This window comes from Mus caroli, unplaced genomic scaffold (genome assembly GCF_978045245.1).
Source record: "Mus caroli unplaced genomic scaffold, Mus_caroli_1 scaffold_2, whole genome shotgun sequence".
In the NCBI taxonomy this organism is placed as follows: Eukaryota; Metazoa; Chordata; class Mammalia; order Rodentia; family Muridae; genus Mus; species Mus caroli.
In genome coordinates, this window is record NW_028227257.1 from 107,682,253 (window position 1) to 107,700,356 (window position 18,104).

Here is an 18,104-nt window from a genome sequence, read left to right on the forward strand (position 1 = left end):
CAATGGAGCGTGACTGGCTTGACCTCATAAGGCCCTGTGCAGGGGACCACAGCTGCTGTGGGCTCATGGGAGTGCAACAGTCCTGTCATGTCTTAACGACAACATCACAGCACTGCTCCCTTAACCTCTGGATCCTACAGTTTTTCTGTCCCTCCTTTCATGATGCTCCCTGAGCCTTGGGGACATGTGTGTATTTCTGTTTATGTGGGGGATGCCTCTACAATTTTGTTTGGGGCTGTGTTGAGTCTGCCCATTTTCACCATATTGAGTTTTCAGAGTATTAAAGGTCTTTTTTTATTTTCTTGTGTCTTCCTTAATGCTTTTCTTCAGTGTTTTAAAGTTTTCACTGTAGAAATCTTTCTCATTCTTACATCTTTGGTAAGGCTTTCCAAGGTCCCCGCCTCCAAGACTATTATAAGTGGAATTAACTGTTTCTTTGTCATTGGCGCATAGGAAGGATATCGACTTTTGTATGTTAGTTTCATAGTCTGCACCTGGCTGAGAATGTTTATTATTTCTAAGAATTTTCCGAGGGTTTTGGGGGTCTCATGTGTAGAATGACATTATCTACAAATGGAGATACTATGAGTTCTTTCTTATTTGTATTCTGGTACTTGCTTCTTCTGTTCTATTGCTCTTACTAAGACTTCTGGTAATACATTGAATAAGGGAGAATAAATAGACACCCTTGTCTCGATTTTAGTAGAAATCCAGGGTAGTTTAGGGGAACTCAATTTTCCCCTCTTAAACAATGTTGGCTGTAGGTTTGCCATATGTACCTTCTATTGTATTGGTTTGTATTCTCTGTATTGTAAGCTTCATTGGGGCTTTAACATGGAGGAATGTGGTATTGTTCCAGAAGTCTTTACGTATGTATCAAGATAACCATGTGGTTTCTGTCCTTAAGTTTACTTATCAAATTTATAATACTGATTTGTGTATATTGAACTATTGCGGTAAATCTCCAACCCAAATAAGCCCGGGCAATGAAAACACAACTCAATTAATATGAATACATGCTGTGCGCTTAGATTGGGCAATTCTACCACTACACTACTATCTTCCACATATAAGAGATCCCTTAGAACTTGCAGTTTCTCCAGGCTATGTGCTTCTGCTCCACTTTTCTTCTTCTTCCTCCTCCTCTCTTTCTCTCCCTCTGAGACCTCCTTCTTTTCTTTTCACTCCACCTTCCCTCTCTCTGCCCAATCATCAGTCTTCTTTATTTTACAAATTAAGGTGGGAAGAAGGTTTATAGGAAATCACCTGAGTGCTGACTCATTCTTTGTTCGAAGCCCCTCACAGGAGAACAGAATTAACATCAAATACAATTAGCCCCAGAACTATCTGCAACATTGAACCATCAATGTGTCTACAGAATAAACCTAAATTGATGATGGCGAATAATCTTTTTGATGTGTTCTTGCATTCAGTTTGCAGTATTTTGCTGAGAATCTTCCCCTCCATATTCATTAGGGCAATTGGACCTATAACTTTTGTTTCTTCCTTCCTTCCTTCCTTCCTTCCTTCCTTCCTTCCTTCCTTCCTTCCTTCCTTCCTTCTTTCTCTTTCTTTCTTTCTTTCTTTCTTTCTTTCTTTCTTTCTTTCTTTCTTTCTTTCTTTCTTTCTTTCTTTCTTTCTTTCTTTCTTTCTTTCTTTCTCTTGTATTTTTATCTGCTTTTGGAATCAGGGTAATACCAACCTCATAAAAAAGTTTGGACATGTTTCTTCCTTTCTATTTTATGGGGTAGTATAGAAACGCTGCTGTTAATTCTTCTTTGAAAGTCTGTTAAAATTCACCAGTGAAACCTCCTGCATCTTGATTTTTTTTTTAAGTTGGAAGATTTTAAATTAGTGATTCAATATCATCACTTGTTATAGATTTATTTAAACATTTTTAAAATCTCATCTCAGTTTAATTTTGGTGGGTTGTATGTATCTGGAAATCCATTCTTTCTTTAAAAAAATAAATTTCTAACTTATAAACATATATTTTTCAAGGTAGAATGTACTTATTTTCTACATTTCTATGGTATCTGTTATAATGGCACCCATTTTTTGATTTGGATCTTTTATCTCTTTCAGTTAATTTGGCTAAGGGTTTGTCAATCTTATCTTTTCAAAGAACCAGCACTGTGTTTTGTTGATTCTTGTATATATGTCTATGTGTATTTGTGTGTGTGTGAGTGTATGTGTATGTACGTGCATGTGTGTGTAGTTTCCATTTCATTTATTTATGTCCTAATCTTAATGATTTATTTTCAGGTACTGATTTAGAGTTTGGCTTTTTCTTCTTTTTTTTTTTCAGGGCCCTAAAAGTGTATCATTAAGTTATTTGAGGTTTTTCTTGTTTCTTAATCTAGGCACTTAGAGAGATGTAGACATTTTTGTTGTATCCTGTAGGTTTTTGGCATGTTGTGTTTTCATTTCCTTTTGATTCTACAAATTAAGACTTTCTTCTTGATTTACTCTAGGACTCATTCATCATTCAGCAGTGTGTGTTTATTGTTTTTTTTTTTTTTTTTTTTCGAGACAGGGTTTCTCTGTATAGCCCTGGCTGTCCTGGAACTCACTTTGTAGACCAGGCTGGCCTTGAACTCAGAAATCCGCCTGCCTCTGCCTCCCAAGTGCTGGGATTAAAGGCGTGCGCCACCACCGCCCGGCAGCAGTGTGTGTTTAATCTCCTTGAGTTTGCCTGTTTCCTAAGATCCCTCTTGTTGATTTGTACTCTTCTTCTATGGGGATCAGATGCAATCATATAATTGTTTCATTTTCCTCTATTTGTTGAAACTTGTTTTGTATCTATTGTAAGAACCATTTTAGGAGTTTGGATTGGCAGGAATAGATCATTCCAAGCCCCTTTGGCTTTTAATTTCAGCAGAATGGTCTGTAGTTATTCTTATGGGCCTGCCTTTACATGTGACTTGGTGCTTTTCTTTTGATGATTTTTCATATACTTTCCTTGCTCTATATGACAAAGGGAGTTTGTCTTTTGGTCTTGTCTGTTTGGTGTACTAAATGTCTCTTGTATCTTGTTTGGCATTTATCTTCCAACTGTAGGAAAATTTCTGTTAGGATTTATTTGGAAATGTTTTCTGTTTTTAGAACAAGATACTTCTTGTTGTTCTAGATTTACAAACTGTAGATTTGGTGTTTTCACACTGTCACATATATCTTGGAATTTCTACTGGTATCTTCTTATAATTTTATCTTTGTCCTTGTTTGGCCATTTTACTTCCTCTATCTTATTTTAAAGTTCTGGTAGTCTGCCCTGTTTTTGATCTGTTTGACCAATGAGATTTTCTGTAAAGATTTTTATTTGACATACTATATTTTTATTTCCAGCATTTCAAATGTAGAAGTTTTTTTTTTGTGTGTGTGTGTAGAAGAATTTTAATCCAGCAACATAGTGGTTTTGGGAAGGGATCACATCCAAAGATATGATCTTATTGGAATACAGACACGCCCTTAGTATATACCTTTAGACCCTGACAATGACGGTAAGGTTAGTTTGTAGAAGAAAGCAGTCATGTTTGAAAGTGATGTTTAATTGAAGCGCAGACAAAGTGATGAATCAGAGAAAGATTTGACAGAATGAATCTGAGATAGGATATACTCAACTCTCACAAGAACAGCACAGCAAAGAGAGGTGACTGAAGAGAAGAGAAGAGAAGAGAAGAGAAGAGAAGAGAAGAGAAGAGAAGAGAAGAGGAGGGGAGGGGAGGGGAGGGGAGGGGAGGAGAGAGAGAGAGAGAGAGAGAGAGAGAGAGAGAGAGAGAGAGAGAGAGGACTTTTACTTGGACAGTTTCATAGAGACAGGTTGTAGAGAGAGCAAGCTAGACACAGGTGAAGACAGAGCCAGAGAATGAAAAGGAGCCAGAAGATTAGAATATATTGCCAAAGTTAGTATGAAGCCGGGCAATGGTGGCGCACGCCTTTAATCTCAGCACTAGGGAGGCAGAGGCAGGTGGATTTCTGAGTTTGAGGTCAGCCTGGTCTACAGAGTGAGTTCCAGGACAGCCAGGACTACACAGAGAAACCCTGTCTCAAACAAACAAACAAACAAACAAACAAACAAACAAACCAAACAAAAAACAAACAAAGTTAGTATGAAGTCAAGCAGGACAATTCAGTCACAAGTGGAGAGAAGCCAGATTGAATCAGTCTGCTTGGAAGATTAGACTGGTGGCTAGAAGCTCCAGGCCTAGTCCTAGTATGCCTAGGTTAGTAGAGAGAAAGAAATGCTCTGGGCTCAGCCAAAGCTGTGTATTTGCACAGCTTGGGTATGGCTCTCATCCCATCCCATCATCAGAGGAAATATAAGCAATATTTAGAGAAAATAAAAGCGACATTTACATTCAAATGTTTTTATTTTTCAATATTTCTTTGTTTTTGTGGAATTCCTCTTTCTTGCCATTTTTGGGTAGCTGTTTCTGTTTCTTTCAGGAACTTATTTTCCTCAGTTCTTCAAGCATATTTATCGTTGCTCTTTTGAGTTCTTAGCCTTGGATTTTCATCTAACACACTCTCAGTAAATGCCATTCATTTAGGTTAGTGAGTCCTGCAGGGGTTATGGTACTTTGGTTTTTCATGTTTCTTATCGTACGGTGTTGGGATTTCATTGTTTCAGTTTTTTTTTTTAATCTGCTATACTTATATATACTTATAATTCAGTTGAAGTATTTACAATGGTCAAGTGGGGCTTAGATGTGGTACAGTAGAGGTGAGTAGTTCAGAAAATAACTCTTCAGTCCAGAAGGGCAACTGATGAAGACTATGTGTTAGTCACTCTGTAGATCATTCTGTAGGTCTGTCTGTAGATGGTTCTGTAGGTCATTCTGTAGATGGTTCTGTAGATGGTTCTGTAGGTCGTTCTATAGATCGCTCCGTAGATTGTTCTGTAGATCGTTCTGTAGGTTGTTTTGTGTGAGAACAACCACAGCTACTGGATATTCCCAGTATGCAAATGCTGCACTAGCCTAGTAACAACAGTGGCTCCTTGACTTCAATCAAGATAGTTAAATACGCATAGTACAGAGCATACTCAGATTTTAGTCAGTAAGATCAGGGGTGGGAGGAGATAGGTGGGGGTGTATGTGGATAAGGATTAGATCAACTTCAAAAAGAATGAAAGTAGTGGGTGGGGCAATGGTGAGAGTATGCTATAGTCCATGGAGTTTAGAAGTTATTAAAGCTATGGAAGGTTATAATGAAGAGGTCAAACGAGGAGGGGGTTAAGGATGAAAGACAGAGGCATAGGAGTAAGAGAGTATATGAAATACAGGTGAAGGTTTGGAAACAGTGCCTTGTGGTAGTCTGGGTGAAGAAACATACTCAAGATCTAATTGATGAACCTACCAACAAACAAAACCATCGTAAGACACACATGCAAGAATGGAGATTAAATAACAGTAAACAAGAAAGCAGAAGAATATTTACAGATTGAGTTGCTGGCATAGCTGCGCTGAGTTAGAAGGTGATAGTCTCAGATGCCTCTGGCACTAGCGGGCTCCCAAAGCTTCTGTGTAGAGGAAGAACAAGTTGGAACCCCTAGTCTCTGCCACCGGTGTGCCCCATGTGGTTCTCGAATGTAGGAAAGGCTGTGATTCCATTCCTATAATCCCTAGACCCCTGACCTCCACTGTGGTCTCCTCTGATCCTGCTGGTCAAGTGTATGTGAGGGACAGTGCTTCCTGTGAGGTTTCTACTGCTGCCCCTAGGACAGCCTAATTTGGCTGAATGGTGCCAGTTCAAGAAAGTTTGCAGCTGGTGTATCTGGGCAGTTTTGAGTTTATACAGTGCTAAGATTTTAATGTAAGTGACCTCATGTAAATGTTTGGGTGGAGGACTGGAGAGAGATGATGGCTCAGTGGTTAAGGACACTAGCTGCTCTCGCAGAGGATCCAGGTTGGGTTTCTAGTACTCGTGTGGTGGATCAGAACCACTCTGGCATCAGGTAGAGCTGATGCCCTCTTCCAACCTCTGTGGCACCAGACACATGTGGCACATATGTGCATGCAGACAATACACTCATCCACATTAAATAAATATATAGATTAACCATTTTGAGATAGCTCTGCAGGCAGGTATGTTCCTAGGACAAGCGACTGTGGAGTCTATAAATTGCCTTTGGTCTTCCAACTAGTCAAAGGCTGAACAGCAATATGTTAGTGTAGGGGCTGGAGAGATGGTTCAGAGATTAAGAACACTGGCTGCTCTTCTAAAGGACCTGGGTTCCATTCCCACACTCATACAGTGACTTATAGTCTGTATTATTGTCTATAACTTCAGTTCCAGGGTACCCGAGGCCCTCTTCTGGCCTCAGTGGGAACCTGACAGTGCACACATATACATGCAGGCAAAACATCCATGCAAATAAAATAAAATAATTCAGTGTAGGTCTATCTGGATCCTAAACGTTGTTTTCTTTCCTACCCTAAGAGGCTGCTTTCTAAGAATTACATGATTAGCAGAGTGGTGGTGGTGGTGGTGGTGGTGGTGGCCGCAGAGGAGGAGGAGGCGGTGGCAGTCAGGCTGCAGCAGGCAGCACATGCCTTTAGTCCCAGCACTTGAGAGGCAGAGGCAGGTGGATCTCTGTAGCAATTCCCTATTAAGCTACTCAAATTGATCCAAGCAGTGAAGCATTCCCTCGCTACCTGCCCCAATGTTCTGGGTTCCTGAATGAAACACATACACATACACATACACATACACATACACATACACATACACATACACATACACATACACACAGATACACACACATACACATACAACACACACATACACATACACACACATACACACATACACACACATACACACACATACACACACATACACATACATACACACACATACACATACACACACATACATACACACACACGCAGACACACACGCAGACAGACACACAGCCTTTATATTTTGACATGCCTAAAACAACTCAATGGTTCCATGTGGCTGGTCCTCCTCCCTCCGATATTTCCATTATTACTTACTAAAATCTATACTCCATCTTTGCTGCCCTAGATCCAGTCAGGGAGCCCTCCTGGGGCCGCTCTTCCCTGCCTCCTATATGATGGCTACTCTCTCTGTCCTGCACCTTCTTGGGCATGGTGTCTTTCTTCTTTTTCATCTTCTCCAGACATGGCTGACCTCCTTCCTTCCTCCTCTCTTGGTTCCTTGCCTGGGAATCCAAAAAGCCCCATCTCTATCTGCCCTGCCCAGCTATTGGCTGTTGGTATCTTTATTTACCAATCAGAACCAACTGGGGTCCTTCAGTTTGGGGGGAACATAATAGTATGAGAATACAAGCAGCTACAGGTCTCTGTGAGTTCAAGACCAGCCTGGTCTACAGAGCAAGTTCCAGGACAGCCAGGGCTACACAGAGAAAACCTGTCCCTAAAAAACAAAATAAAAACAACAAAAACTACAGGATTAAAAAGCACTTTCCTCTCAACATACAAGCACTTGCTTGCACAAGGTGGTACACAGCGCAGTTATTGCCTAATCCTTACATCTTGAAGATCTTCCCAGATTTAAATCTTACTACTTAATTTCAAAGCCTTTTCCAATTAAAAAAATAAAATACTGTCAGAGAACAAAAGTAACTGAACACAAATCAGAAAGCAAGATAAAAATGTCCATTAGGCGAAGAGCAGGGCACATTAACATGGCACGGGAGAGGGTTCCAGAAAGTCAGCAGTCATCAGGTTAGTCCTCAATGCCACCAGCACTTACATCCCTACTGTGTGCTAGGTTTTATGTTTGTCAAGAAGCAGTTTCCCAAAATGCCTTAGGTTACCTTTAACTTTGGCAAGATGAGAGGGAGAGAGACAGAGACAGACAGAAACAGACAGAGAGAGACAGAGACAGACAGAGACAGCATGACAGAGACAGAGAGAGACAGAGACAGAGAGAGACAGAGAGAGACAGAGACAGCATGACAGAGACAGAGAGAGCGAGAGCGAGAGCGAGAGTAGCATGGGAGGGAGGAGGGGAGCAATAGCATATCCCTAGCCGCTTGTAAACATTGCATTCCCACGTCACAAACCTTTAGGTTGAAAGCTATAATCCAAACGTTGGTTCAGATGAAAGATTTCTGAGTGATTTGTGGTCAACCAAATATTTCCCTTTATTTGATGGCTGGCTGGTACTTGGGACAGAACCCAGGGCTTTACTGGTGCTAGCTAGATAAATGCTCTTCTACCCCGCCACACCCTCAGCCTTTCCTTTCCTTGTTTTTCTCTTTTTTATTTAGAAAGTTGGAGATTTGATGTTTTATGAGATTATTTGTAACTTAAAAAAAATAAAACCCACTTATTTGTGCATGTGTGTTCGTGTGTGTCAGCACATGCATGCAAGGGTCAGAGGACAGCATTTTGCATGGCTTCGTTTTTTCTACTGTGTAGGTCCTCATGGTATCCAATTCAGACTGTCAGGCTTGGTGGCAAGTAACTTAGTCTGATGAGCCATCTTGCTAGCTCTCAGTAGCTTGATTCTTAACAGAAGTATTTTTTCCTGTTGTGTTAAAATCTGTGTTTTCAAAAGTCTGATGTTTTTGTATAAAAACAAACAAGCCCAAACAAAAAAACACAATATGCTGTTGTATCCAAACTTAATTTATTTAACTTTCATTAATTAAATTTTGTCAATTTGCTTTGCATAATGAATTCAGCTACACTACTAATGAGAAGGACTCTGGCAAAGCAGAAAAGATGCACACACGTGCTGCGCTCGTGATGTGTGTGTGTGTTGTCTCTGTGGTGTGTGTGTGTGTGTGTGTGTGTGTGTGTGGTATTTAATTAAGGGATGGAGGTGGGGCTTGACAGGGAACCTTACTGGTAAATAGCGCAAGTCAGTAGCCAGCTTGGGAATTACCTGGAACAAGGAAGCGCCTGAAACGGACGTCCACGAAGAGGCCTGTCGGCTGTCCGATGAGGTGTCTGTGATCAGAGGGAAATGTGTACTTTTTGAGGTGAGGTCGGTTCTGTGCCCTGAACCGAGTGATTTTTCGTTTTTTGTTCTGATAACAAGCTGGTGCCAGGCTTCACTGAACTGAGAAATTGTAAATTCTTAGAAAAGGCTGTCTAAAGATAACAATTCAATGTTTCTTGGTAATGTACTCTGGATGAATCTGATAATTTAAAGCCCACTTCAGCGAAGTGGGTGTGCGGCTTGCACCCGCTCTTTATCTTCAATTATGTCTAATCTGTTTCTAATTCAAACACTCCGCTGCTGTTGTCAGTTCAAATATAGATTTTAAATGTTTTATGCTTCTCCACTGGGAAGGTTTAAAATGTGTGCGGGCTGTCTGTCAGGACTGTGCTGGAGGAATCTAATAAAGTTTTAGATAAATTTAAAGGAAATAAAAGAGTACTTAAAACTGAAATGATCCATGGTTCATGAGACGGAACACGCTTAATGAACTGCAGTTTGGGGAAAGTCATGTTCGAGTCTGTGGGTCACCCGCTTCCCCTCTCCTTGAATGAATACATTGTACCTTTCAGCTTTACAGGCAGGAGTTCAAAAACCAATTTAGAAATCAGGGCAGAGTCAGGCTTGCTGCAAACAGGGCCTCATAAGCATATAGGACTGTAATCCATGCCATTTCATTCCACACGATGACACTTCCATCTCGGGTAGCAGATTGGAAAACATAGTTGTGGTTTTCAATCACTGAATGGGATGCGGCGGCTGCTGGTAATGGGTTCCTTTCTCTGCTGATTTATGTAGATGCGCCGCAGGTCCCTGAGCGGCACGGAATATCAAAGCGGAAACATGTTCTGCGATATCAGGCGTCCTGGGACCCCGGGGTGGGGGTCGAGGTTTTTTGTGCTGAAGTGGTACCTTGAGGCATTTAGGGAGAAGGGGTGGGGGAAGTGTTTTCTTGACGGTCAGACTGTGTCTATCTTATGACACTGCCTGCCATTTTCTCACCAGGAGTGTCTCACTGGGACTTAAAGGTGAAGGCACCGGTGCAGTCTGTCACCACAGAGATTTTTCCTGAGTTTGTTCCTAATCCCTTTTGGATTGGCAATGGGAATATCTCTTGCTGTTTTGGGCTGTCTCTTCAGGTTTGGTTTTAGGAAGGATTGTACTGGCGTGTTCTTTAAATGTTAATTGGAATTTGTGCTTAAGAGGAAAAAGGCTTTGGGGTTTTAAAACCATAATCCTTCTAGGCCTCCATCCTCTCTTGCCCCGAGTTTTATTTTCAGAGCCACAATATTTTTATCTGAGGTAAGACCATAGTATGATGGAGAATGGTACAAGTGAGCCGACTCCCAGGAGAAAAATAGATTCAAATTACTGCTACCTTAAACTTGCTTTGCTTGGCCCTTTTCAGAATGGATAGTAAAAAATCCAAAAGGGCATTTTCTTTCTGGCGACCTCCTGGCACCTTCTTATTCTGTGAAGTCTTAAGGTCAAATCGCTCTAAACAAGCAATATTTTCTCCTTACCCAGACTCTGCAGAGAGGCAGGAGAATTCTCTTCTGTGCTTGTAGGCATGTCCCTTCCGACACTCCGAGACTGGCCTGTTTTCTAGCCATCTCAAGAGGGTAGGCGGTGCAGTGGGGACGCCTGACATGGCACTGCGGAAAGTATGTTGCGTTTTCCCACTGAGCTTCGCTTACACTTTTGTGCGTGTGTGTGTGTGTGTGTGTGTGTGTGTGTGTGTGTGTGTAGGTGTGGGTGGGTGGGTGGTGGGGTACGAGGACATTTCACAGCGAAAGAGAAAACGAGGGGTGGGCACCGCCTCACACACTCTCCTCCTGGATCAGTGGTGCCTCTAGCGCCAAGAAATGCCTCCTGTCTGCCCTTGAGAGCCTCTGTCCACAATTCCTCTCGGAACTGTTCTATCGGTTTGTCACTTTACTTTCCCCCAACCCCCAAGTCTTAATAAAATTTTCAGAGGGAGGGATAGAGAAAGGAAAAAAAAAAGGGGGAGAAAGATTTCAGTGGTGCCTGCTGAGGTTGCACTATTGTTAGACTGAGTCCCTAGTAAGGCAAGGAAGCGCGAAAAAAGCACCAAAATGTCATCAAATTCAAGGGCAAGAGGAGCAAGTCGCTAGCAGCAAACACCGCCCACCCGGAAGTCAGGCAATGTCACACCAGCATCCATAGTCAAAGGGACGCGCTCAGGGACTGTCAGACTTCTGACATTAATTGATGCCCCCAAGCACAACAAGGAGGAAATATATATTACACGAAGGGAATTTTTTTCTTTGACAAAGTACATTATGCATTGATGAGCCATTTATACTACCCCCCTCACCCCCCCAGACACGGATTAATTTCGGGATGTAGACTGGCTGCTTTAGAAACTTAATGAAATGACACTCAAAGAGGAAACACTGCTCCTTCACACCGTGAAGGCGACATGGGAGGGAAAGGTTAAACTCAGTGTGAAGGTTGCCAGTAGAAAAGAAATAGAGGGCTTGGTAAAGAACTTAACCGCTGTCTTTCAGTTGAAAACTTGTGGAGGAAATCTACACACACGAGAGAACGCAGCCTGCAGACAGGTGATGCACGAATGGAATTTGTATAAGGACAAAGAAGGACTTTTGGATTGTAAAGAGATTCTAGATGTCTCAGTTGGCTTTGTGCTCTATAGTGAATTACCAGAGGCTAGGTAGCTTATAAAGAAGAGAGGTTTATTTCCCATAGTTTGGAAGCTGGGAGGTCCAAGGTCAAGATGCTGGCCACAGTCTCCTGTGGCTGGTGAGATGGTAAGAGGGGCAGGAGAAGGAAGAGGTAAGGAGGCTGAAGTTGCTTAGAACAAACCACATACTGAAACTAGCCAGCCCTGTGACAGCAACACGGATGCATTCATGAGGACTGTGACCTCACCACCATCCAGAGCGCCATCTCTCTGTGCTGTTGCATCTGTTAACTTCCCAGCTCTGGAGCCCTGTTTAAATCATCAGGAAAATCACATTTGTTTTAATCTTATGGGTACGAGTGTTTTGTCTGCATGACTGTATGTGTACTACATGTGTGCCTGGTGCCTATGGAGGCCAGAAGAGGGTGTTGGGTCCTCTGGAGCTGGAGTTACAGAAGGTTTTGGGTTACCACGTGGGTGCTGGGAATGGAACCCAGGTCTGTGGTCAAACCGTCTGGCTACTTTACGGGTTCCTGTTTCTACCACCCTTCCCCACCCTTCTCCCTTCCAACCTCCCAATACTCGGCAGGAGAGACAGAAGGTTAGAGAGGAAAGGGGATATCAACATTGTTAGACTACTCTCTGCTGAGTAGTGGCATTGGGTTCCTTGGGGGCAATTTTGATCTTTGTCATCTGGTTATCTCCAACTAACAAAGAGCAACTAGCAACCAGCAATTAGGAATCTACAATACAATTTACAATAGCCAACAGCAGCAGCAACAGCAGGAGGAGGAGGAGCAGCAGCAGCAGCCGATACAGCCCATAGGGGCTCTTGCATTTATATACCCTCTCAAGAGTCCCCAGAATTCCAAATGTCATACACTTGCAAAAACTATCTGCACCAGGCAAAACCAAGCCTGTACCAGAGCATGAGGCAAATCACAGTCAGCTGCTGTGGACAATCTGAAGCAGCCCCATATCCCACGCCTGGGATTAAAACAAAAACATATTCCTGTACCATTTCTATGTTTTTAAAGAAACCCAAATGCTTACTACACAGGTCCTTTGCAAGAGCAGCAAGTTTCCTTATCCCCTGACCGTCCTCTCTAACCTCCATATTTAAATCTTACTACTAGCTATAAGATAGTACTCATCATTATTATATAAGTTATTTATATAATTTAGCATATGTGCTAAGGATTTTAAGTTTTAAATAACTGTCATTATGAAAAGTGCAACTTGCTTTTTAAAAAGAACTCAAAAGCTGTCTGAGGTCCATTTATGTTGAAATACATGGAGGTGAGTTTGTTTATTTACTCATTATGAGTGTTTATATGTGTATATGTGTATCTGTGTGGCTGCTTACGCCATGGCACTTAGGTTGTGGTCATGTGACAACCCTTGAGGGATCTGTTCTCTCCTTCCACCCACGTGGGAGTGAACTCAGGCTGTCCAGCTTGGCTGAAAGCACTTTTGTCTATTGAGTCACATTGCTGGCCTTTCTGCCTTATTTTTGAGACGGAGTCTTACTATGTAGCCCTGGCTGGCCCCAAATTGCTACATAAATTAGCTTGGCCATTGATTCGTCCTGATTTGTTGTCCTTTTGCCTTCGTCTTCTGACTGCTGGGATCTCACTCCCAGCCTCCGTGCCTGGCAAATCACTCATACTAATATATTGGTGATGGTCAAGTACGTGAATATACCACCTCGTTTGTCCTGCTCTCCAGGAGGAAAAAAAAAAGGACAAATAAGAGAAACAAAGGGGATCCTGGCTGAGACCATTATGGCAGAGGGCATGCCAGCAAGAGAAAAGCATAAGCCATCTATTTAAGCTTTCCCTGATGTAGTAGTTTTCAGACACGGAGACTCAGAACACCAGGAGAAGATACTTTTACAAGTGACTGTGTAGGAGCGTGGCTGTGGGAAAGAGGGGCGATTTGGTGGTAATGAACTGGAATCTCGCAGGCCTTTGCTCGGGTTCTTCTTGGCTGCCAGGAAGACGACAAAGCCCTCTGGTGTGAGCATCTTCTGACCTATGTTCATGGATAGGAAGCCACAGAATTCTTTTATGACCATGTTTCCAGTGAGGAAAGAGGAGCGAGGTCAGAGAGCCTCGTTTCTGTTTTGTTTTTGTTCTTTTTTCCCTCACCTATCTTCAGCTAAAAAGACAGTATGCTATGTTGCCATATTTTGGGGCTATGTATGTTCCCCCAAAACAGAATTTTCTTGTTCTACACCTACACCAACACAACCAATATCTTAATATTGTTAATATAATGAATAGTACTTTGTTATAGATTAAATTTCCATGTCTTTTAGTTTAGGAGATGTGGTGGTTTAAATAGGTTTGCCCCCCATAGACGCAAACCCCCTGCTGCCATGAGAGGGACATTCCTGCATTGCTATGCCTTGCAACCCTTCACTGGTCTTCACTTCATAGAGAGAAATGCACCAAAGAACTTCTCATGGTATTCTGACTAATTCTTGCTGTTCCTGCTGACTTATGCCAATTCAGTGGGGCCTTGGGGTTTCTGCTGGATACAGCTACTGCTACTGATTCGTATTTGGCGTTTGCTATTGGACTGGACTGTTAATATCCTGACAATGAAGATTGGAATCGCCCCAAAGGACTACTTCTAAACAGGTCCACAACCCCCTTTTCCTATTAGCCTTCTTTCTCTGCTACCTCTGGTCGGTGGCCTAGAAGGGAGGTTGAAGTGTTTAAGAGCCCTAAATAAAGTAGGTTTAGAGAAAAATCTGAGCCTATAGCTATGCTTCTTTGCCGTGATGATAATGGATTGAACCTCTGAAACTGAAAGCGAGCCCCGATGAAATATTCTTTTTTATAAGAGTGTCTTATAATGTGTCATGGTTTTTTCTTTATAGCAACGAAACCCTAACTAAGACAGGAGAGGCTGAGTATATTTTCTTTTGTGTATCATACTTATCTATTTGTTTTTGTATATGTATTTTTGAAGCAAGGTCTCTCTGGCTGGCTCAGGCTGGCCTTGAGCTCACAGCTTACCTCAGCGTCTTAGATACTAGATTGCAGGCACACACTGCCACATCTAGCACTATTCTATTTTTGATAGTTTATATTTTTACTAGTAAGTTGTACAGCTTCTGTGCGTGTTCTGCAATACATAATAACATGTCCATTATATAGAAGAGCAAACATGTTTTCTATTCTCTGGTGTGGGGGATTGAACCTAGGGTCTTGTTTGTGCTAAGCATAGATTCAACCACACCTGAGCCTTTGTAAATGCTTGGAGAGACTCTACCACTAAGCTACACCCACAGCACTGAATTATTTTAATACCATCGAACCCAGTATCTTCCTTTTGGACTGTATTTTGGATTTACATTTGAGAATCTTTCCCTATTCTGATTATAAAGTAGGCTGTGTTTTTGCCCCAGAGTCTCACTTGTGCCTCTAAACTTTAGGGAAGGAGGCGTGATCTGGGAGTGTGGCCTCTTGGCTCGGAGTTGTTCCCCTGGCGGTGGTGCTATTTTGTACAGTTGCCAATGCTCTCCATACGTTGGGCTGTTTTAGGATGGTTTCTCTGTCTTTATCTGCATTATTTGTATTTAGTTTTATAACCATCTTTCTTAAAGGATGGCTCTACCCTTTTTCTTTTCTCTTTTTCTTTCTTTCTTTCTTTCTTTCTTTTTCTTACCCTTAATACTTAAAAATTTCAAGCCAAGAATGGTAGCTCATACCTGTAATCCTAGTACTTGGGAAGCAGATGCAGGAGGATTCTTGTGAGTTTCAGATTAGCCTGGGTTTTATAGTGAGACTAACTCAAAAACAAAACAACTACAAAACACACCACTGCCTAATGCTAATAACGATAGTAAAATTTACAATGGCTGCCTATTCTTTGCTCTTTACTATTACACTTGAAGATCACCTTGTCACATTATGTGAAATGTTCCTTTAGGATTTTGATTAGAAGAACATTGAATTTATAGAATGATTTGGGGAGAACTATCATTTTTATGCACTGAGTCTTTTTTACTGAGCAGGGTGTATATTACACAGCTCTTCTTTATGTCCTTTATTAAGGTTTTATATCTCTCCTTTGTATATCTTTTTGTTAGATTTATTCTTAAATGGCTTAGATGTATTTTTGCTGTTGCAATACATCTTTAAAAGAATTGCTTTGCTTAATTGATTGTATGTAGTGTTCGGTGATGAATTTGTGCATGGTCAAGTGTGTCTGTACATATTGATTAAAATAATATCATTCTGGGCCCATTAATGATTTTCCTTCTTTAGCAGTTTATGATTTGCTTTTTTTTTTTTTTAGAATGCTATTCATTTTGCTTAATTTTCAGTGTTATTGGTATAAAGTCTTCATTTTCACGCCTCTCCTTCTAAGTATGTCTTCCCTTCCCCGAGCATTAGCCTCTCCCCCATCTGGGTGACACAATTCCTTTAGTAAGAAATCTGTCGGGGCTGGCGAGATGGCTCAGTGGTTAAGAGCACCGATGGCTCTACTTCTGAAGGTCGTGAGTTCAAATCCCAACATCCATATGGTGGCTTACAACCATCCATAATGAGATCTGATGCCCTCTTCTGATGTGTCTGAAGACAGCCACAGTGTACTTACATAAAATAAGTAAATCTTTAAAAGAAAAAAGAAAACAAAAACAAAGCTGGGCAGTGTAGCGCATGGGAGGCAGAGGCAGGTGGATTTCCAGCCTGGTCTACAGAGTGAGTGTCAGGACAGCCAGAGCTATACAGAGAAACCCTGTCTCAGGAAGAAAAGAAAAGAAAAGAAGAAAAGAAAAGAAAAGAAAAGAAAAGTCACTTGTATTGGCCTTTAAATAAATTGACATTTGCTTCTTTGAGTTTTGGGTAGTTATCTCATTAACTTTTAACTTTTTTTTGGATATTTTTATTCTGATTTTGTTTTGTATCGTCAGGTTATTAGCTCAGTGAGTTTGTTTTTGTTTTTTGCTTTGTGTTGTTCTACGGTTTATTACTGAACAAACCAATTAGCTCACGTAGAACAGATAATAGCAAATCAGACCTCCAATTTAAACCTGAGCAAGTCTCTAGAGGTTAATGCTCAGCTCTATCTGGTAGGATAGATGACTTCGATTCAGCATAAAGCTTCAGTCACACCATGGTGTAACTCCTTACAGACCCAAACTTCTTCTCCCACACTGTCTTCTCGTGGAGTTGTACCTCATTTTGTTACCAGTTTTCATCTGAATCCAATGGAGGATAGGATGGTATGGTTTTGTTTCTTGGCCAGGAACCACCTGATTCTGAAAGACTTGAGAGAAGTCAGATGAGAACCAAGTCAGGCCTATGGTGTAAGACAGCTGAGGAACGAAGCCAATTATGAGACACAGCTGGGAGGCTTGGAACTTAGCCGCTAAGTGACTTTTCAAGAGCTTTTTGTTTTCCAAACATTTACTGGACTCTGCATTTCTTTATAAGTACAACTTTAGCACTTTTTTTTTTTTTTTTGCAGGATATTTAATCATACTGTGAACCCCGAGACTGTGTTGTTTATTGGGAAAACTCTGTTTTTAGTTGTGGTATGGCTCAGCCTTAGCACACACCTTTAATCCCTCTGGCTGGAATACAGACATGCCCTTAGTACACACCCTTTAATGAATGGAGGTAAAGTTAGTTTGTAGTAGGAAGTGCTCATGTTTAAAAGTGATATCTATTGAGTAGCAGACAAAGTGACAAATCAAAGAGAAAGATTTGACAGAATAGGATACTCTCAACTCTCAAGAGAAGAGAGAGAGGAAAGGGAAGCTACTTAAGATAGCAGGAGAGAGAGAGAGAGAGAGAGAGAGAGAGAGAGAGAGAGAGAGAGAGAGAGAGAGAGAGAGAAGTTATAGAGAGACAGGTTACAAAGAGAGAGCAAACTAGACACAGGTGAAGACAGAATGAGCCAGAGAATGAGAAGGACCCAGAGATTAGAACAGATTGTAAGAATTAGTTTGAGTCCAAGCAGAGCAATTCAGTTGAGACCAAGAGAGATGCCAGGTTGAATCAGTCATCTCGAAGTGGAGTTTGAAACAGAACCACTAAGTTGAACCAGCCAGCCAGAGCTCAGAAAGAACAAGAAAGGGTGAACTTATGCAGAAATAAGTCTCAGAGGCTGAAGCTATATCTAGGGCTAGATAAGATTGTAGGGAAGGTAGGTCTAGGTTAGCAGATTGAGACAGTAAGCTTCAGAGATGATAGTTAGCAGAACAAAAGTTACATTTACACACTATCTTATAAATATTGGTACATTCACATTCAGTTTTGAGCTCTCACTTTCATCAGAATATTATCTTTAGCCAACAAAGTATTTAAAAATTTAATTTTTTCTAAGATTTTTAAAGGATTATATTTCATTATATTTTTGGGTGTGTGGGAGTGGTGTGCAGGTGTGTGGTATACATGCCTTTTACCCCAGCCCCTCATCCTTCATTTTAAACTTTATTACATTGTAGTCAGGCTACATAGTGAGTAGCTAGATTCTT